General features: G+C 42.7%; 1 long non-coding RNA gene across 3 annotated transcripts in view; it reads right to left on the bottom strand.

The window, feature by feature from the left end:
• Positions 1–20,731, bottom strand: part of LOC140117669 (uncharacterized) — a 54,539-nt gene extending 33,808 nt beyond the window's left edge. The window contains exons 1-6 of one of the 3 annotated variants that reach the window (XR_011853053.1): positions 20,550–20,731; positions 16,300–18,166; positions 12,317–12,435; positions 11,795–11,901; positions 11,321–11,400; positions 9,410–9,503 (exon numbers count right to left, since the gene is read on the bottom strand). This is a non-coding gene — a long non-coding RNA (uncharacterized lncRNA). Of the gene's footprint in view, positions 1–9,409; positions 9,504–11,320; positions 11,401–11,794; positions 11,902–12,316; positions 12,436–16,299; positions 18,167–20,549 lie in introns of those variants that run through there. The other 2 variants (XR_011853052.1, XR_011853054.1) reach the window with 2 other exon arrangements.
• Between the last annotated feature and the right edge of the window lie 1,219 nt (positions 20,732–21,950).

The following is a 21,950-nucleotide window of genomic DNA, read 5'->3' as shown; positions in this document are numbered from 1 at the left end:
TCTGCAAAGCTGCTCCCGTCGGTTGCCCCCGGCAACGGCACATAGCAACCTCTCCTCAGGAACTGCAGACCGATCACAGACATCTTGAACCATCGGCTGGGATCCGCTCGCCTTGGCAGTTGGGGTCTCCATAACCCGAATGGCTTCTGGCATTCCAAGGTCCTCCCACATCATCTGCCGCCAGCGTCTCTGGAACTCATCCATCGGACCCATGGTGATTACTCCCACAGCAAACAAGCAGTCTCTGTATATCTCTCACACCAAGACAAATCTTCCCGTGACCACAGCGCCTCCAGCAGCAGGAACAACAGTCTCTCACATGAGGGTTACTGGCCCTTTAAATCTCACTGTGTGTGCTGATTTCCATGCCATAGCATACCGCCACCATATGTAGGAGATTAGCTCTGTGATCGTCGTCTCCTAAGCAGACGAACAGCACACACAGGGAATTCACACAATGTGAGTAAGGTTAAGACTGGCCTCAGCCAGCTTTATTTGGCAGTACACAAACTCAAAACATAAAAATAATACCTAAGCCTCTCCGGCACTGACTATACATCGAGGTTCCCTACCTCACCAGGTGCTGGCCTACTGCCAGCCACCTCAAAAACACAGTAACAGTTCACTGCCACCGCTCCACAGGCCTTTGCCGTAGCCTGTCTCTTCCCCAGGGTGGAGCCCAGTGTGAAGTCTGCCCCATGTATTAGTGCAGCCCCTCCAGCTGAAAACTAATCAACTTAATTAGACAGACCCAACTTTTCCAGGTCTGTCTTCTACTCAGCTTTTCATAAGGCAAAATGCACATTTTATGCCCAAAAGCTTCTCTAGTGGCAGGCACCCTGCCACAATATATATACAGGGTATATGGATAAATATATATTTATATAGAAGTAGCATAAATAAATATGTATTATAGATAGATATATAGGTATATATGTAGGATAGATAGATGTATATAGATAGATGTATATAGGCATATAGATATAGGATGCTTTGATAGATAAATAAATGGATTTATAAATGTATAGATTGATTAGTAAGACAGATGTATATTGTAGACATCTCACTGGAGAAGTGCTCGAGGGGGTGTACATCTCACCTAGGTTGCTACGTAGTGTGAGATGGTAAGTCCAGGATTGATCTGTTGCTCAGCAGTATTATGCTGCTGAGTTGTTGTTTAATCTTGCCGGGCCTGGATTTACATGGAGTGGCAGGTAGGTTTGGTAGTGGGACTTGCCACTCCCTCCCCTCGATCCAGTTCGGGTTTTGGATCAGGTGAGCTCTGCTCCTAATCAGCCTGTGAAGGTAAAAGCTTTCCAAAGCTTGCAGGTCTGGGCTCTCAGCCAGGAAACAGCCTATGTGGGTTTGGAGGAGCCCTGCATCTTCCTGTCTATGCGGCCGCTGTGTTTACGAGTGTTAGATAGGTGAGACAACCTGTTAGTAAGCGCCCAGACGGGTAGGTCTTTTGTTTGAACTTTTAAAAGCACGGTGTTGCTGTATTTATGTTTGCTGGACTGTTTATGCTAAAAATAAACGCCAAGTTGATCTTTTATACATCTACGTCTGCTGTGAACTGTGTCCTAACACACCATCCCCCGGGAAGATCCCTACAATTGGTGCTGCGGAGCGGGCAAAAACGGTTGCTAGGGGCAACGGTGTGTATCAACTTGGCTACAGCTGCTTATGTCCTGGGTGAAGACTGCTACTTCACTCCAAAAACAGACAAGCGCCATGGAGGAGATGTGGAAGCAGTTTATGCAAGTAAATTTGCAACAGCAGCAGGCTCAGACAGCGGCTAACCTGCGCCATGAACAAGCAATGGCTCAACAACAAAAACTCATCGAGCTCCTGATAGCTAAGCAAGAGGCGTCTGCAGAGGCTAATCCACAGCCAGCGGTGGCAGCCGCTCCAGAGACTTTTTATGTGAGACGGGCTGTGCAGCGAGCGCTGCAAAAGATGACTGCTGAGGACGATGTTGAGGCCTACCTAACTGTCTTTGAGCGGGTGGCTGAGCGAGAGAAGCTACCAGCTGCTGAGTGGGCAGAGGTCATTGCGCCCTATTTAACAGGTGAACCTCAAAAGGCCTACTATGACCTCAGTGAGCAGGAGGTCAAGGACTATACTCGGCTAAAAGCAGAGATACTTGCCCGACTAGGAGTTACCGCTGCTGTCCGTGCCCGGAGGGTACGCAACTGGAACTACAGTCTGGACAAATCTGCGAGGTCCCAGATGTATGACCTGATCCATTTGGCAAGAAAGTGGTTGGAGCCAGACACCTCTACTCCTGCACAGTTCCTAGAGAGGGTCGTGATGGATCGCTACCTCCGAGCACTGCCTGCTGACCTGCAACGCTGGGTGGGACAAGGTGATCCTAAGAATGCAGACGAACTTGTCAACCTTGTGGAGAGGTTCCAAGCGACTGAGGACTACCTCCGTGATGTTCCTGCAGCTTCTTCACCTCCCCGGAGTGCCAGGTCTGTGCCGTCACCTGGTAAGAGACTTCCATCGATTGGGGGAGTGTGGAGGGGTGCTGATCGAGGGAAAAGGGCTCAAGAGGTATCTCAGGGGCAAAAGACTGGCGATGGTCCCGGGTGGCCAAGTGGCCCTAAAAAGGACTCCCTGCCAGGGAGACCAGGCCCTATCAAGTGCTGGAGATGCCATGAGGTGGGACACGTGTCTGCCCATTGCCCCCTTACCTCTGAGCCAATGGAGTGTGACGCTAGCCGGCGTCAGTCGCTATTTGCGGAACCATCTTGTGTTGCAGTTCCTGGACTAGAGACTGAACCGCAAGTCTGCAACATTACCATTAATGACTTCCCTGTTAAGGCGTTGCTGGACTCAGGAAGCCTTGTAACCTTGGTGCATGCCAGCCTGGTGGCTGGGGACTTTGGGTCAAAAAAACACATGAGTGTGGTTTGCATACATGGTGATACAAAAGTTTACCCTATAGTGCTGGCTAAAGTCGGGACTGAACTAGGCTCCGTACAGTATGAAGTGGGTGTGGTTAAAAACCTCATGCATAATGTAATATTGGGACGAGATTTTCCGTTGTTCTGGGCTTTATGGGGAAAAAGAAAAACCCCCGAAAGGAGTGAGAATACCCCTAAGGTTGTTGCATTACCCACTGTAAATGATAAAACTGTGCAGGATGAAAGTGATGCTTTTCCTTTACAGGTCCTGGCTGGAGAGGAGGAGGAAGCTCCTCCCACTGAGCAAAATATACCAGACTTAGAGGTGTCTAGGGTTAATTTTGGGACTGCACAGTTGCAGGACCCCACTCTTAAAAATGCGAGAGAGCAGGTTACTGTTTTGAATGGGGTACCTCAGGAACCAGATGCTGAGAATAAATTTCCACATTTTTCCGTGACTAATGATTTCTTCTATAGAGTCACTAAAATTAATGATGAAATTGTGGAACAGCTTCTGGTCCCTAAGCCGTACCGGCGTCAGGTGCTTGACATGGCACATAACCATGTTCTTGGGGGACACTTGGGGACTGAAAAAACGCGGGAGAGAGTCCTCCAGAGGTTTTATTGGCCTGCAATTTATGATGACATTAAAAAATACTGCGAGTCATGCCCCACATGTCAGCTTAGCGCCCCAGTGTCACATTTTCGTAGTCCTTTGGTGTCGCTCCCCATTATAGAGGTGCCTTTTGAGCGTATTGCCATGGATTTAGTGGGTCCCATTGTAAAATCGGCTAGAGGACACCAGTACATTTTGGTTGTCTTAGACTATGCGACCCGCTATCCTGAGGCTGTGCCCTTAAGAAACACTGCATCTAAAACAATTGCCCGGGAGCTGTTTTATATGTTCTCTAGGACTGGGATCCCCAAAGAAATCCTGACTGACCAAGGTACGCCCTTTATGTCTAAGGTGATGAAGGAGCTATGTAAGCTATTTAAAATCACACCTATACGCACCTCTGTATATCACCCCCAGACAGACGGATTGGTGGAGAGGTTTAATAAAACCCTCAAACATATGTTGAAGAAAGTGGTAGAAAAAGATGGTCGTGATTGGGATCACTTGTTACCTTACCTGATGTTTGCTGTGAGGGAAGTTCCCCAAGCGTCCACAGGGTTCTCTCCCTTTGAGTTGGTCTATGGTCGTCACCCTAGGGGTCTATTAGATATTGCAAAGGAGACATGGGAGAGTGAGTCCACCCCATACAAAAGTGTTATCGAGCATGTAGCACAAATGCAGGACCGTATAGCCACTGTAATGCCCCTAGTAAGGGAACACCTCCAGAGGGCGCAAGAGAGCCAAAGTAGAATTTACAACCGTTCTGCGAGAATCAGGACATTTAACCCAGGTGACAGGGTTCTCATACTAGTTCCCACTATAGAGAGTAAATTCCTAGCGAAGTGGCAAGGTCCCTATGAAATTGTTGAAAAGGTCAGTGAGGTAAACTATAAGGTGCACCAACCAGGTAGAAGGAAGCCTTTCCAAGTTTATCACATAAACTTGATCAAATCCTGGAAAGACAGGGAATCCTTGGTGGCAACAAATCCTGGTAATAATTTGTCACAACCAATCCCTTCGGTCAAGGTTGGTGATACCCTATCAGGGTCACAGAAACAGGAGGCTAAGGAGTTTTTGCAGAAAAACAAAGACAAGTTTTCTGACCTTCCAGGGCGTACACACCTCATCCGTCATCACATTGAAACTGGGCCTAGAAGCAGAGTAAACCTCAAGCCCTATAGGATACCAGAAGCACGCAGAGAGGCAGTGTCTGCTGAGGTGAAACGTATGCTTGACCTAGGAGTGATTGAAGTTTCACAGAGTGAATGGTCCAGTCCGATTGTGCTAATCCCAAAGCCCAATGGAACTTGGAGGTTCTGTAACGATTTCAGAAGGTTGAATGAGATCTCCAAGTTCGATGCTTATCCTATGCCCAGGGTAGATGAGCTGATTGAAAAGATGGGTAATGCCAGGTACATAACCACCCTCGATCTCACAAAGGGCTACTGGCAGATTCCTCTTACTGATGAGGCTAAAGAGAAAACTGCATTCTCCACCCCTGAGGGGTTGTTCCAGTATGTAGTGATGCCATTCGGGTTACATGGAGCACCTGCGACTTTTCAGAGGTTGATGGACTTGATTCTGCGACCACATCGTGATTATTCAGCTGCCTACCTCGATGATGTGGTCATTTTTAGTCCCGATTGGGAAAGTCACCTCTGTAAGGTACAGGTTGTGTTGAATGCCATAAGTGATGCAGGGTTGACCATAAATGCCGAGAAGTGTGCACTAGCCCTAGAAGAGGCCAAGTACCTGGGTTACATTATTGGGAGGGGTTTGATTAAGCCACAGTTAAATAAAATTGAGGCAATACAGAATTGGCCTAGACCCCTGTCAAAGAAACAGGTCAGAGCTTTCCTGGGTATTACGGGCTATTACCGTAGGTTTGTGCCGAACTTTGCCTCAATTGCAGCCCCGCTAACTGACTTGACAAAGGGCGGAAAGTCAGCAATGGTGACGTGGACTCCAGAGGCCGAGAAGGCTTTCCAAAGCCTTAAGTCTTCTCTGTGCCAACAACCTGTGCTAGTTACCCCCGATTTCAGGCGAGAATTTCTGGTCCAGACAGATGCCTCTAACACAGGGTTAGGTGCAGTTCTCTCACAGGTGGTGAATGGTGAGGAGCATCCGGTGATGTACTTAAGTAGGAAGTTAACCCCGGCCGAGAAGAATTATGCTATTGTGGAGCGTGAATGTCTGGCAGTGAAGTGGGCCCTAGAATCCCTGAAGTATTACTTGCTAGGCAGGAAATTCAAGTTAGTGACAGACCATGCCCCCCTAACATGGATGAAACTAAACAAGGAGAAAAATGCAAGGGTGACTAGATGGTTTCTGTCCCTACAAAATTTCAATTTCACTGTGGAACACAGACCAGGGAAATTACAGGCGAATGCTGATGCACTGTCAAGGGTACATTGTCTGTGGGGACAAAATGCTCAGCCCTCCGGTCTGAAAAAGAGGGGGGGGATATGTAGACATCTCACTGGAGAAGTGCTCGAGGGGGTGTACATCTCACCTAGGTTGCTACGTAGTGTGAGATGGTAAGTCCAGGATTGATCTGTTGCTCAGCAGTATTATGCTGCTGAGTTGTTGTTTAATCTTGCCGGGCCTGGATTTACATGGAGTGGCAGGTAGGTTTGGTAGTGGGACTTGCCACTCCCTCCCCTCGATCCAGTTCGGGTTTTGGATCAGGTGAGCTCTGCTCCTAATCAGCCTGTGAAGGTAAAAGCTTTCCAAAGCTTGCAGGTCTGGGCTCTCAGCCAGGAAACAGCCTATGTGGGTTTGGAGGAGCCCTGCATCTTCCTGTCTATGCGGCCGCTGTGTTTACGAGTGTTAGATAGGTGAGACAACCTGTTAGTAAGCGCCCAGACGGGTAGGTCTTTTGTTTGAACTTTTAAAAGCACGGTGTTGCTGTATTTATGTTTGCTGGACTGTTTATGCTAAAAATAAACGCCAAGTTGATCTTTTATACATCTACGTCTGCTGTGAACTGTGTCCTAACACACCATCCCCCGGGAAGATCCCTACAATATATATATATATATATATATATATATATATATATATATATATATATATAATTGTTTGCTTCTATATATCTATAGATCTGTTTATATATATATTATATCTGGGATGATGATATATAAACAGATCTATAGATATATAGAAGCAAACAATTATATATATACAGTACATATAGTGTATATGACAGGGGTCAGGAACCTTTTTGGCTGAGAGAGCCGTGAACGCAACAAATTTTAAAATGTTATTCTGTAAGAGCCCTACAATGTGCACATACCCCCAAGTAGATAGGTAGTGCCTATCTATGTCTCGGATCGCAGGCACACCCATGCCCCTCTCCGTGGTGGCGCCCCTCTCCAAGCTCACTCACCTCTCCACGTTCCTGCTTCCGTCCCGGCTGGCCAACGCAGATTTAAAGGGCCAGCGCACCGCTGATTAGCGCTACCCCGGGTTTCTATAAAGACCGCCGCCTCCCAGCATTCCCCAACGGATCTTAGTGCTTCATGCCTATGCGAAAGCTCTCCACAGTGTTTCCTTCCCAAATGTTGACCTCCCGTTGTGACCCCGAAACTGTTCCCGATTGTGCTCCTTCGCTGCCAGCCCTGACCTCTTGCTCAGTCGCCGACCTCGCATCATTGCCACCTGCCCTGACCATCTTCCTGTTCCTGACCACGAGACTGCCTAGTGATCCTCGACATTGGCTGCCACCGTGGACAAGTCGCGACTTGGAACGACCTGGTGGTACCACGCTGCAGCAAGACCATCCTGCTTTGCGGCAGGCTCTGGTGAAGACCGGTTGCCACTTATATTCCAGTCCCAGGTGTCTGCTTACATCATCATCCACGGTGGTCCAGGGGGTTCACTACTCCAAATCCTGACACCCACCACATGCCTCCCTGTAGATGGGTAGCCCCAGTAAATACTCCCAGTATATAGGTAGCCACAGCACATGCCTCCCAGTATATAGGTAGCCACAGCACATGCCTCCCAGTATATAGGTAGCCACAGCACATGCCTCCCAGTATATAGGTAGCCACAGCACATGCCCCCCAGTATATAGGTAGCCACAGCACATACTCCCAATAGATAGGTAGCCACAGCCATGGCTGCCAGTAGAAAGGTAGCCACAGCCCATACTCCCAATAGATAGGTATCCACAGCACATGGCTGCCAGTAGAAAGGTAGTCATAGCAAAAAAAAAAAGAATATTCACTTACCAGCGCTCCCTGCAGCCAATTCCTCATCGCTCCCACGCTCTTCTTTGGCCCAGGCTTAGACGATGGAAGCGATGGCGCCTGGGTCTTAAAACGGACTTAGGAAGCAGTAATGTGTCCAGTGATCAGTCTAAGAGACACACAGAAGCCATCACTATTTATTAACTGGTTAAGGACCGGGCCCTTTCCCGTTTTTTAATTTCCATTTTTCACTCCCCACCTTCTAAAATCTATAACTTTTTTATTTTTACACATAAAAAGCTATGTGACAGCTCATTTTTTGCGTAACAAATTGCACTTCATAGTGATTGCATTGAATATTCCATGCCATGTACTGGGAAGCGGGAAAAAAATTCCAAATGCAGTGAAAATGGTGAAAAAAAGAATTTGTGTCGTATTCTTGTGGGCTTGGATATTACGGCTTTCACTTCACGCCACAAATGACGCATCTAATTTATTCTTTGGGTCAGTACGATTACAGGGATACCAAATTTGTATAGGTTTTATAATGTTTTCATACATTTACAAAAATCAAAACCTCATGAACAAAAATTTTTTTTTTATTTTGCCATCTTCTTGTGCTTATAACTTTTTCATACTTCGTTGTATGGAGATGAGGGTGGTGTCATCTTTTGCGACTTTTGATGATGTTTTCAATGATATTATTTTTAGGACTGTACGACCTTTTGATCACTTTTTATAGAATTTTAAATTTTTTTTTTTTAATGGCAAAAAAGTGCCAGTTTTGACTTTGGACGCGATTTTCCGTTACGGGGTTAAACGCAGTGAAAAACCGTTATTATATTTTGATCAGGCATTTTTGGATGCGGCGATACCTAATGTGTTTATGATTTTTACTGTTTATTTATATTTATATCAGTTCTAGGGAAAGGGGGGTGATTTGAATTTTTAGGTTTTTTTATTATAATTTTTATTTTTTAACTTTTTTTTTATTTTTACTATTTTTCAGACTCCCTAGGGTACTTTAACCCTAGGTTGTCTGATCGATCCTACCATATACTGCCATACTACAGTATGGATTTTACTCCTCATACATTACAATGTGCTGATTGCACATTGTAATGAATGGGTTAACCCGAAGTCGCTGCTCCCCGATGACATCACGAGGAGCGACGATCCTCGGAAAGATGGCGGCGCCCATGCGCCGCCATCTGTTTGAAGCTGCCGGCAGCTTTGCCGGCGGCGATCAGCAAGAAAACAACCGTGATTGGTGCCGGCACCGATCGCGGGTGTTACCGGTAAGCCTTTGCTGCAATATGCAGCAGAGACTTACCGGCTATGGAGAGGGCTCGGCCCGCAAGCCCTCTCCATGCATCGGAACGCGACCTCCACCGTGAATACACGGCGGGCGGTCGCGAAACGGTTAAAGATCTGTCAGAGAGCCAGATGCAGCCAACAAGAGAGCCACATCTGGCTCCCGAGCCATAGGTTCCCTACCCCTGGTATATGGTATATATGTGATTGTGTGTATGTATATATACACGTACAAATAAAATGAAAGATGTATGGAAGATAAATAATAGAAAATAGAAAAAGCCTATGAAAAATGTCATTAGGTGGACAGACAGACAGATTTTTGTATAACTAACTCACAACATAACATTTTACTGAATTGTATTTATTTCAGCTGTAGGATATGAAGTTTCAGTCCAGGAGATGAATGGCCATGAGCTTCCAAACAACTATTACACTTCCATATTCTGCCTTTCATTTTGGGTCAGTAATCTAAAAAATAAATTGTAATAAATAATAAAAATGTGATTAATAATAATTGTCACTTAGACTGCACTATTACTCAACATATGAGAAACAATACAAACTTATGTTTATAATTACAATATGTGAAACTGGACCTGCTAGAACCTCCTCCATAGTCCCAACAAGAGGAAGTGGCTGATGTTTTATATAGACAATTGTTTTCTTTTAGGTTTGAAATATCTACATTTCTAATCCATTGTAGCACTAGATCTACCCATGAAGATGTTATACTAAGCAAAATGATCTTTAGTCATTATATTTTAATGGCTAGTTATAATGGACTATAAAATATCTTCTACCATAAAAATGTAGTAGAATTAAATTCATAACATTAATAATAATAGTAGTAATAATAACTAAAAACATAATTAATTAAAATATTAAATATACATTTTTATCAAATTCCAGTTCCTGAAAAAAATATAAAAACCTGAATGCTGAAAATAAAATAGCGTAATATTGAGAAGTGATAAAAATCTAATACTATATACATTCTTAAAAAATGCTGGTATGTCGGGAATATTATTGTAAGAAGGAAAATGTGTTGATTTTGAGTTAGAATTTTTCTTGAGTATTTTTTTCTTCTTATTTTTTCATTATAATTCTCTGCTTTGAGATCTGCTATTTTATATGGTGCTGATTACACTATGATCAGCCACAAGGTTGTAGAGCAATATTAGAGCTGAACCTCCCAAAACCCCAGGAAATTGTTGGTTACAAGATATTGCAAAATCTTAACAAATTGATCCTTAGGATGAACCAGTGGTCATTTAATGTAACCAAAGAGATAATTCCCAAAGTGCCTTATCATAGTCTACATCAGTGTTCCCCAATCCATGGCTTGGAGTGACATGTGGCTTCCAGCTGCATGTAATATTGTGCACCTTGTAGTATCTTAGTGCTCGATGGATGCCATTAAATTATACTTGTATACCTTCCTGTGACGGGAAGAATGGCAATGCATGCTACATTGTCCATAATAAAGGGGTGGTACAAAGTTTGTAAGTTGTCCCCTATCCTGTTGATCGGATAAGGGTTCAGCTTCTGAAGCCCCATGGATCACAAAAACATGGTCCTGTTCTCAGTAATACAAAGCGCTGGGCTATCTCCCACGTCACATTGACTGTCTATGTGATTGCCAGAGATACCTGAGCTCTGTGCTCAGCAATTTCCAACACTCCCATCCTATTGAATGAAGCAGTAGGTCATTTGCTCATCCTTCCATTAGTGGAAATAGGACCCCTGTTTTCTGGACTCCTTAGGGTCCCATTCTCATGATCGCTGGGAGTCCCAGCAATGGGGCACAGCATGATCAGCTTGTTATCTTCTGTCCTGTGGATATAAGGTGTAACGGGCAAACTTGGTACAACCCCTTTAATAGGGCAGCATTTTTTGAAGCAGCTCTATGTTTAGTCTTTTAACACGATCATGTTCATCGCTGGAAGTTAAAAAAGTTAATATTCCCTATAGAGAGCTTCACCAGAGGTCACAATGGGCGGAGGGGTCTGTCTGTTACTATGGGTTGTCTGTTAGTCGGGTGTCCTTAAGTAGGGGACCGCCTGTACTCTATATCTTATCCTTATACTCTATAGTCTTTAAAGGCAGACAAAGCAGCCAGGACCCCAGAGGCTGAACAACAAGCCGTGGGGTCCTAATACAAAATGTGTCCCAGGTTCCCCAACATATAATAATAATAATAATAATAATAATAATAATGTAACATCTATGGTAGCCCCGGTCTCCTTACATTAGGGGGGGGGGAGCACTCATCTACTAATACTTACAAGCAGCGGCTGGGGATCTGAAGTCCAGATGAAGAATGGAAACCCACACTTGAACACTTGAAGGAGGCGATAAAGATTTCCTAAATGTACATATAGTTTTGTTATAGTCACAGAAATAACAGCGGTACAAGGGGCTCGCAAGACACTCCCAAAATATCATCCACAATATGTTATTATTAAGCTTCTAACATTTCATAGGGCTTCCCATTTTCCAATAGTAACAGTGCCATGTATAGAAGCTAATAGTTACAGTGCTCCCCCTTGATAGTCAAAGGGCCCCGGGTATAAAAAATAACCGTGCCCCCCCCCCCCCCCGGCCCATAGTAACCAATAGTTACTTTTCAACCCATAGCCTATTATCACAGGGCCCCAGCTGCCAATAGTAAAAGTGCCCACTTATTCACAGTTACCAACAATAATAGATCCCCTGAATAGACAATAGTTATAGGGCCCAACTTAGCCATAAATAAATACCTCCGGAGCCGCTGTTCTCCTACATTGCTCTATCTCACAGGTTTCAGGATTACTGAGGGGCCACTCAATGGAAAGAAGCAGTAGATTTGCAGATGGTTACATTCATCCTGTAATATAGTTATCATAGTTATTCTGACATCCCCAGAATTCCAATTATAATATTTAGCCTAAGATGTTGAATTCTTTGTATTCTAACAGCCTCTAGTTAACCTGTCTGTCAACCTATAACTTACTGACATAACTACAGGTCGCCCATGAGGTGCTATAGCACAAAATCCACTCCAGGTCTCGGTTTAGGGGCTTTTTCCGCATGCTTTCTATGGCATATTTAGATATCATGTTTTCATTGTTAGGAAAACATTTAGTTGTTTGTTTGCCTAATTTATAACACCCAAATATACAGTACAAATCATAACCCAGTATATATGTTATACCCAAGACAACCTATGTAAACAACTATTTAGCTACTTAACAAAAATTATTACAATTTACCAAGGAAATTTTATATGTTAAAAAGAGAACCTGGGACAGGATAGATCATCCTTCTCTTAATGATGCGTCTCGCTCCTGCCGAGTACCGTGTTGGTCAGGGAAACAAAGGACAGAAAATTTCGACCTTTCTTCAGGATCCAGCAATAAACCTCGAACAACAGTAAAAGTTTCAGCTGTAATAATCTGTACAGAAACTTAGGTTTTTTTTATTTTCAGTAACAATATTAGGTTAGTTTTACAAAATAGAAAACCTTTATACTTTGGGAACAAACCATCAAAAGTGAAAATGCAAAGACATAGAAGTACAATACAAAGACAGAAATCAGAACACAAACAGATGTCATTCGTTGATACGCATTTCTTTCAGGATAAAGTCGTCTCTCTGACACCCCTTTTCAAGAAGGGTCCCTTTATCATGGACCGTAGCCCGCGTACCACAGGTTGTCTTCACTACCATGAGTTAGACCAACCTTCATGTTCTTTCAATCAACCCAGGAACCATTTACGGTAATAGTTCACAGGTGAAACCATTGTGTTCGTACCCTTATACACAAACATATCAATTCTTCCAACACAACATCACACATACATCATTCAGAGTACGACTCATGGGTAGGTTTCTCATACACTCCTCCCTCTGTGTCTGATCCCATAAGAATTCTCAGAGTCATGGGCTGCGTGGCACCTCGGACAAGCCATTGGGAAACCACCCGGTATTTACACTGAGATTAATTCTTGTTCTTGAGTTCAGAACACAAAAGGATTTGCATAACAGATAAAAACCTATAACTTACTGACATAACTACAGTTCGCCCATGAGGTGCTAAAGCACAGACTCCACTCCAGGTCCAGGTTGAGGAAGATTTTCCTGCTAACCCCCCGTACAATAAGTAGTGGAGTCCAAACTGCCTCAGCATCACAGGGAGGCCCATTCTAATGAAGACAATGTCCTCCACCCGTTTCCATAACATTGAGGGGCCACTCAAAGGAAAGGAGCAGTCAAGCCGAAGCCACAGACGGTTGTCTCCATCCTGTAATTTTGCACTTATCATAGTTATTCTTTTATCTACATACTATCAATAACATATTTAACCTTGGATGTCAAGGTCTTAGTGTTCTGAAACATTTAGTAAATGGGTCATTTATCTTATTTATAACATAAAAATATGGAGTTCTAATCACATACCGTATATACTCGAGTATAAGCAGAGGTTTTCAGCATAAAAAATGTGCTGAAAAACTCAAACTCGGCTTATACTCGAGTTAAGAAAAAAATAAAGTTAAAACTCACCTCATCTGTAGTCTGCCAGCCCACGTTTTCCCAATTACTAAAAGCAATAAAGTCAAAACTCACCTTTCTGACGCCCCCCGCAGGTCTTCTCTTCTTCCATCCTGTAGCACTGAAGATATCTGGGTAGGAGGATCAAGGAGGCTACTGGGGCGTGGAGTAGCCGCATCGTGTAGCCTCTTCTCCGGCTACTCAACTCCGGCCCCAGTAGCCTCTTTGGTAAATTAGCATATTACCACAATTAAAGATTAATAAAGATAAAGGTGACTTAAGGATTAGTCCTAAAAGGGCTGTCCTTACAAACCTTAGAGGCACCTACCACCAGATCTACCTTAATAGGTAGATCCTTGGTGGTAGGTGTTCTTTAAGATATTGGGTTAGTGTTACAAAATAGAAAACTTACTGTATATACTTTGGGAATTAACCATTTTAAATCAAAATGCAAAGACTTAAAAGTACAATACAAAGACAGAAATCACAACACAAACAGATGTCATTCGTTGATACGCATTTCTTTCAGGATAAAGTCGTCTCTCTGACACCCCTTTTCAAGAAGGGTCCCTTTATCATGGACCGTAGCCCGCGTACCACAGGTTGTCTTCACTACCATGAGTTAGACCAACCTTCATGTTCTTTCACTCAACCCAGGAACTATTTACGGTAATAGTTTACAGGCGAAACCATTGTGTTCGTACCCTTATACACAAACATATCAATTCTTCCAACACAACATCACACATACATCATTCAGAGTACGACTCATGGGTAGGTTTCTCATACACTCCTCCCTCTGTGTCTGATCTCATAAGAATTCCCAGAGTCATGGGCCGTGTGGCACCTCGGACAAGCCATTTGGAAACCACCCGGTATTTACACTGAGATTAATTCTTGTTCTTGAGGTCAGAACACAAAAGGATTTGCATAACAGATAAAAACCTATAACTTACTGACATAACTACAGTTCGCCCATGAGGTGCTAAAGCACAGATTCCACTCCAGGTCCAGGTTGAGGAAGATTTTCCTACTAACCCCCTGTACAATAAGTAGTGGAGTCCAAACTGCCTCAGCATCACAGGGAGGCCCATTCTAATGAAGACAATGTCCTCCACCCGTTTCCATAACATTGAGGGGCCACTCAAAGGAAAGGAGCAGTCGAGCCGAAGCCACAGACGGTTGTCTCCATCCTGTAATTTTGCACTTATCATAGTTATTCTTTTATCTACATATTATCAATAACATATTTAACCTTGGATGTCAAGGTCTTAGTGTTCTGAAACATTTAGTAAACGGGTCATTTATCTTATTTATAACATAAAAATATGGAGTTCTAATCACATAACGTATATACTCGAATATAAGCGCAGTTTTTCAGCACAAAAAATGTGCTGAAAAACTCAAACTCGGCTTGTACTCGAGTTAAGAAAAAATAAAGTCAAAACTCACCTCATCTGTAGTCAGCCAGCCCACGTTTTCCCAATTACTAAAAGCAATAAAGTCAAAACTCACCTTTCTGACACCCCCCGCAGGTCTTCTCTTCTTTGGTCCGGCAGTACTGAATATATCTGGGTAGGAGGATCAAGGAAGCTGCTGGGGCGTGGAGTAGCCGCATCGAGTAGCCTCTACTCTGGCTACTCACCTCTGGCCCCAGTAGCCTCTTTGGTAAATTAGCATATTACCACAATTAAAGATTAAAAAAGATTAAAGGGACTTAAGGATTAGTCCTAAAAGGGCTGTCCTTACAAACCTTAGAGGCACCTACCACCGGATCTACCTTAATAGGTAGATCCGTGGTGGTAGGATTTCTTTAAAACATTGGGTTAGTGCTACAAAATAGAAAACATACTGTATAAACTTTGGGAATTAACCATTTTAAATCAAAATGCAGAGACATAGAAGTACAATACAAAGACAGAAATCAGAAGACAAACAGATGTCATTCGTTGATACGCATTTCTTTCAGGATAAAGTCGTCTCTCTGACACCCCTTTTCAAGAAGGGTCCCTTTATCATGGACCGTAGCCCGCGTACCACAGGTTGTCTTCACTACCATGAGTTAGACCAACCTTCATGTTCTTTCACTCAACCCAGGAACTATTTACGGTAATAGTTCACAGGCGAAACCATTGTGTTCGTACCCTTATACACAAACATATCAACTCTTCCAACACAACATCACACATACATCATTCAGAGTACGACTCATGGGTAGGTTTCTCATACACTCCTCCCTTTGTGTCTGATCTCATAAGAATTCCCAGAGTCATGGGCCGTGTGGCACCTCGGACAAGCCATTGGGAAACCACCCGGTATTTACACTGAGATTAATTCTTGTTCTTGAGTTCAGAACAAAAAAGAATTTGCATAACAGATAAAAACCTATAACTTACTGACATAACTACAGTTCGCCCATGAGGTGCTGAAGCACAGATTCCACTCCAGGTCCGGGTTGAGGAAGATTTTCCTGCTAACCCCCCGTACAATAAGTAGTGGAGTCCAAACTGCCTCAGCATCACAGGGAGGCCCATTCTAATGAAGACAATGTCCTCCACCCGTTTCCATAACATTGAGGGGCCACTCAAAGGAAAGAAGCAGTCGAGCCGGAGCCACAGACGGTTGTCTTCATCCTTTAATTTAGTCTTCATAGCAATTCTAACATCCCCATGTTTTTAACTACAATATTTTCCCTTTAGATCCAAGTGCTTAGTATTATAAAAACATCCATCACCTGCAACTGTAAGCGAAGTCTTCTGGTTTCATCTTCTTCAGCTGAACTGCTGTACGTATTTTATATATTGCAAATAGGTTACAATAGGTTGCAGCATTTGCTCTGCTTACCTATGAAGGTGCTACAACTGTAATTCCAGCACCAACAATTCTAATAAAAAATTAGCTTTACTACTATAGGTTCCATCACCAAATAAATGTGCCTTTTGGGCAGTATAGATGATTAAGACCAGACTGCATGGATTGCATGCATCAATACACGAGGTAAGACCGACAACATACCCTGTACACCCGTGTATTAGCCGAGTTTTTCAGCAAAACAAATGTGCTGAAAACACCCAACTCGGCTTATACACATGTATATAAAAAATAAACTTACCTACTTACCTTCCGAACCTCCCCGCAGCTCCTCTTCTCTCTTGTCTTGTATAACAGAGCAGGCAGAGATGCATTTACTATGATGTCATTAGCAGCAACACCGCCACGTCATTGTGTGTGCGTGGGCAGTGCATGGATGCATCTCTGCCTGCTCTGTTATACATGAAGACAAGAGAAAGTGGAGAGTGTCAGAAGGTACGTATATGAGTTAATTTTTTTATACAACGAGGGACTGCTTTAGTCCATTTCATTACTGAGGAGGTGCTGCTGCAGTGCAATTCATTACTGGAGTGGGCTTCATGGGGCATTTAATCACTGAGGGAGGCTGCTGTAGAGCATTTAGCAACTAGGGGAGGCTGCATGGACTTTTTATCACTAGAGGAGGCAGCATGGGCATTTTATTACTGGGGGAGGCTGTTGGGCATTTCATTACTGGGGGAGGCTGTTGGGCATTTCATTACTGAGGGGAGGCTACATGGGAATTTCATTACTGAGGGGAGAATGCATGAACTTTTTATCACTAGGGGAGGCAGCATGGGCATTTCATTACTGGGGGAGGCTGTTGGGCATTTCATTACTGAGGGGAGGCTACATGGGAATTTCATTACTGAGGGGAGAATGCATTAACTTTTTATCACTAGGGGAGGCTGCATGGGCATTTCATTACTGAGGGGAGGATGCATGGGAATTTTATTACTGGGGGAGGCTGTTGGGTATTTCATTGCTGGGGGAGGCTGCTGGGCATTACATTGCTTGGGAAGATTGTGACCAATGCATTTTCCACCCAAAGCTTATAGTTGACTCAATGGGGCTCATTTATTAACAGTCCGAATCTCACAATTCCGTTGGGTATCCCGTCGATTTCCGATTTGCCCCGTATTCCAAATTTTGGAGCACGCGATCGGATTTTGGCGCAATCACGCCGGGTTGCATGCAACGCAAATCGGGGGCGTGGCCGTCGGAAAACCCAACGGATTTGGAAAAACCTTGGTATTTAAAAAAAATGACACGCACTTACCTGCAACGAGAAATAGAAGGTGAACTCCAACGGACCTCAGCGCAGCAGCGACACCTAGTGGATATTGGCGAACGGACCTTAGTGAATCCCGTCCGGACCCGAATCAGCGTCGGAGAACCCGCTGCTGGATCGCGACTAGACTGGGTAAGTAAATGTGCCCCAATGAATGCCCCTGTATTTAAGTATTTGGTAAAATGAGGTGCCTCGGTTTATACTCGGGTCGACTTACACTTGAGTATGTGGTAGTTAGATGGGAAAGGATTGTACAGATGCAGAGACTTGTTGTGCCAATGTTGTAAACTTACCTGCTTCCTGAGAAACACAGCGCAAATCAGTTCCACAGTCAATAGGATTTCATTCAGAATAAATGAACTACTCACGTGCAACCGCAAGGAAGTTATTTCCTCTTGCTTCTGCAGAAAACAACATATAGGGAGGACTATCACACAGCCAAAAACAAGAATTGCCGAACCTAAGGAATATTAAGAAAGGTTCTATCATCCACCCCTTGTCTCAACATTTTAGAGATAAACATCATGAAAACCCATTAGAGTTGAAATTTTGCACTATACAATGCTCCAAAAGTGACTGGTGGGAGGAGATTTTTTAGGAGTGGAGTATAGGATGATTTTTGAACTAGAATCGCTTGACCCAATAGGCTTAAATTCGTAAACGGAAGTCTTCAGATTCCTTTAGTAGGTGAGGCGTCCCAGGTGACAACACACGTGGGCTCTTACCTCTCTTACCTGAACTTCCTCACCCTCATATATATATCAGGTACATATAGGTATCATACAGTTTGGGCATACTAGGGGGGTGAGATAGGGGGCAGGGCAAGGGGTGTGGTTTGGCATGGCAAAAAAATTGTGGCGTGCTACGCAGGCCGCTCTTTCTATCCTTCTTTCTTTGACCCAAAGGTTGGGAGGTATGCATTGTAATATGTGAATACAGGCGGTCCCCTACTTAAGAACACCCAACATACAGACGACCCCTAATTACAAACGGACATCTGGATTTTTGTAAGTAGGGGTCTGTACTTAAACCTTAAGCTACAATAACCAGCTATAACAGTTATCAAAGGAGTCTGACAATCCAACATTTTTAAAATACAATAGTCTCAGAGACCGAAAAAATTTTGTCTATACTGTTCCGACTTACATACAAATTTAACTTAAGAACAAACCTACAGAATCTATGTTGTATGTAACCCTGGGCTTCAAACGTATATACAATACAATACATATATAAGTATGAAATACATATTGTACCATATAGTATATAATACATACAGCATTGTACCATATAGTATAAAATACATACAGCATTGTCCATATAGTATAAAATACATACAGCGTTCAGCCATATAGTATAAAATACATACAGCGTGCCGATATATAGTATAAAATACATACAGCGTGCCGCCATATAGTATCAAATACATACAACATGCCGCCATATAGTATAACATACATACAGCATGCCGCCATATAGTATAAAATACGTACAGCATTGTACCATATAGTATAAAATACATACAGCATGCCACCACATAGTATAACATACATACAGCGTGCCGCCATATAGCTTAAAATACATACACGTATCACTTTATAGTATAAAATACATAGAGCGTGCCGCCATATAGTATAAAGTACATACAACATGTTGCGATATAGTATAACATACATACACATATCACTTTATACTATATGGTGGCACGCTGTATGTATTTTCTACTATAAAGTACATACAACATGCTGCCATATAGTATAAAATACATACACATATCACTTTATAGTACAAAATAGATACAGAGTGCCGCCATATATTATAAAGTACATACAACATGCTGCCATATAGTATAAAATACATACAGCATGCCGCCATATAGTATAACATACATATAGTGTGCCACACATATTTACAATTAAATACATAGATACATATATAAGTATGAAATACATACAGCATGCCACCTTATAGTATAAAAGACATACAGCATTGTACCATATAGTATAAAATACATACAGCGTTCAGCCATATAGTATAAAAAAACATACAGCATGCCACCATATAGTTTAGAATACATACAGCGTGCCGCCATATAGTATAAAATACATACAACTTGCTCCCATATAGTATAAAATACATATAGCATGCCGCCACATAGTATAACATACATACAGTGTGCTGCTATATAGTATAAAATACATACAGCATTAGACCATATAGTATAAATTACACACAGCGTGCTGCCATATAGTATAAAATACATACAGCATGCCGCCTTATGGTATAAAATACATACAGCGTGCTGCCATATAGTTTAAAAAACATACAGCATATCACTATATAGTATATAATACATACAGTATGCCACCATATAGTATAAATACATACAGCGTGCCGCCTTATAGTATAAAATACATACAGCATGCCCCCATATTGTATAAAATACATACAGCATGTTGCCATTTAGTATAAAATACATACAGTGTGGATCTATAGAACCAAAGATATGGAATCTAAAGTTACCTTCCTCCTCAGCCTCTAAAAGTGACTAATATCAGGGTAATCCTCATCACTATTGAGCTTGTAGGTGATTTTTAATAGATATTTTGGTGAGATTTAACATAAAAGAGGAAATTCTAGAAAGGAAATCTCATTCATTTATGAGGGGGACACCTGGTGACAGTGTCCCTTTCATATAAAAAGTACAGTATAAAAAACGAAATATGGTGATATAAAAACATTGTAGACCTTTTATATGAAATTCCTATAAAATCGGAAGGTTATCCCACCATAGGTGACCCCGCTATAGGTATAGACAGGCAGTGTACAATTAGTAAACCCACCTTAGCTAGTAGATAGGTAGGTACTTGTACTTATCACCAGGTCTTGGATTACTGACGGTTGAAACTTCAAACTGTATGTGATTCGGGTGTAGAAGGTCCCTCTCTGTGCACTGTACGGGGGTCTCACTTATGGATGAGGTCTTGTTTGTGCTTTCCAGGACTCGTCCTCTTCAATCTCTGAGAATCCAGAACTCTATTTAGAACTTTACAGGTTCTGGACCAAGTGTGATGTAATAGAAGCTTATATGATGTGTATAATGTCATGTGATGTGTGTAATGTCATGTGATGTGTACAATGTCGTGCATATATTTATAGCCGCTACCACTCTAATATAGACTGACATTAACAACAATTGGCCCCATGAACAGGATAGGTGATAAATGTATAATAGCAGGGAGGCCGAGTACTGGGACCTCCCCCCAGTCATGAGAATGGGAGATTTGAGTTCCTCTGACTATTCCAACTGTTAATTTACAAAATAAAATCACTTTTTATTAAAAATTTGTATAATGTAAATTTGGAAGAAAACATTGTGAAATGTGCATGTTAGGTACTGAGGAGTCCATAATGAGCCTTAACATGGAAATAACAGGTCACCTTACAGTACAGTGAGTTATTCAGTGACACCAGACCAATAATAGCCAAACAAATTCTATTCACCCACAGAAACAGTAAACTAAAAAAGCTATTTATTAGGTCTTTATTTTTCTCAAATATGGGACTTTTCAAAAATTAGTCCTGTTACACCTTTAATCCTCATCCACACAACCATATATGGGGGCAGTGAAGTATACGTGAAGTATACACATACACAGTGAAGTATACACATTGCAGCAGGTCAAGGGTGACATAGAGATCTGTTGTGCAAGGTCATGGTGCAGTCAGCACAACGTGTCCCACCGAACTGTGACTGAGCCCGTGACACAAAAGGTAAAGCCGGTCCAATTTTGCCTGAATTGCAGAGCGTCCTCCCAGCTCCTATGGCGCTAACCCCTCATATCACTACATGGCAGAAACGGAAACGATTCATGTGCACCTAGTCCTAGAGAATGAAGAGGGAAGGTGACTTCACATACCCATATTGGGGGCTCTATAGCACCTACAAGATGCTGATGGTTTCATATTATTGAGAAGAATCTTATCTTTGAAATTAGTTACAGAAACAAAAAAAAGACTCAGATATTGGAGTGATGGAGTGTTACATGTGTGATATATGCTCAGGTCATATATAATCAGATGTACAGTATCATTTCACTAGTCTGTCCGTGGACTGAGGTGTAAATAACAAGTAGAGATGCGCGGACCCGAACTTCAAGTTTGGATCCAGGGTTCATGTTCGCCCTGCACTATTGCTAGTAGCTCGGGGCGTCAATTATCTGGATTGGCTGCACAGCTGCTAA

Source organism: Engystomops pustulosus, chromosome 2 (assembly GCF_040894005.1).
Source record: "Engystomops pustulosus chromosome 2, aEngPut4.maternal, whole genome shotgun sequence".
In the NCBI taxonomy this organism is placed as follows: domain Eukaryota; kingdom Metazoa; phylum Chordata; class Amphibia; order Anura; family Leptodactylidae; genus Engystomops; species Engystomops pustulosus.
This window is presented reverse-complemented; position numbering and strand designations above follow the sequence as displayed.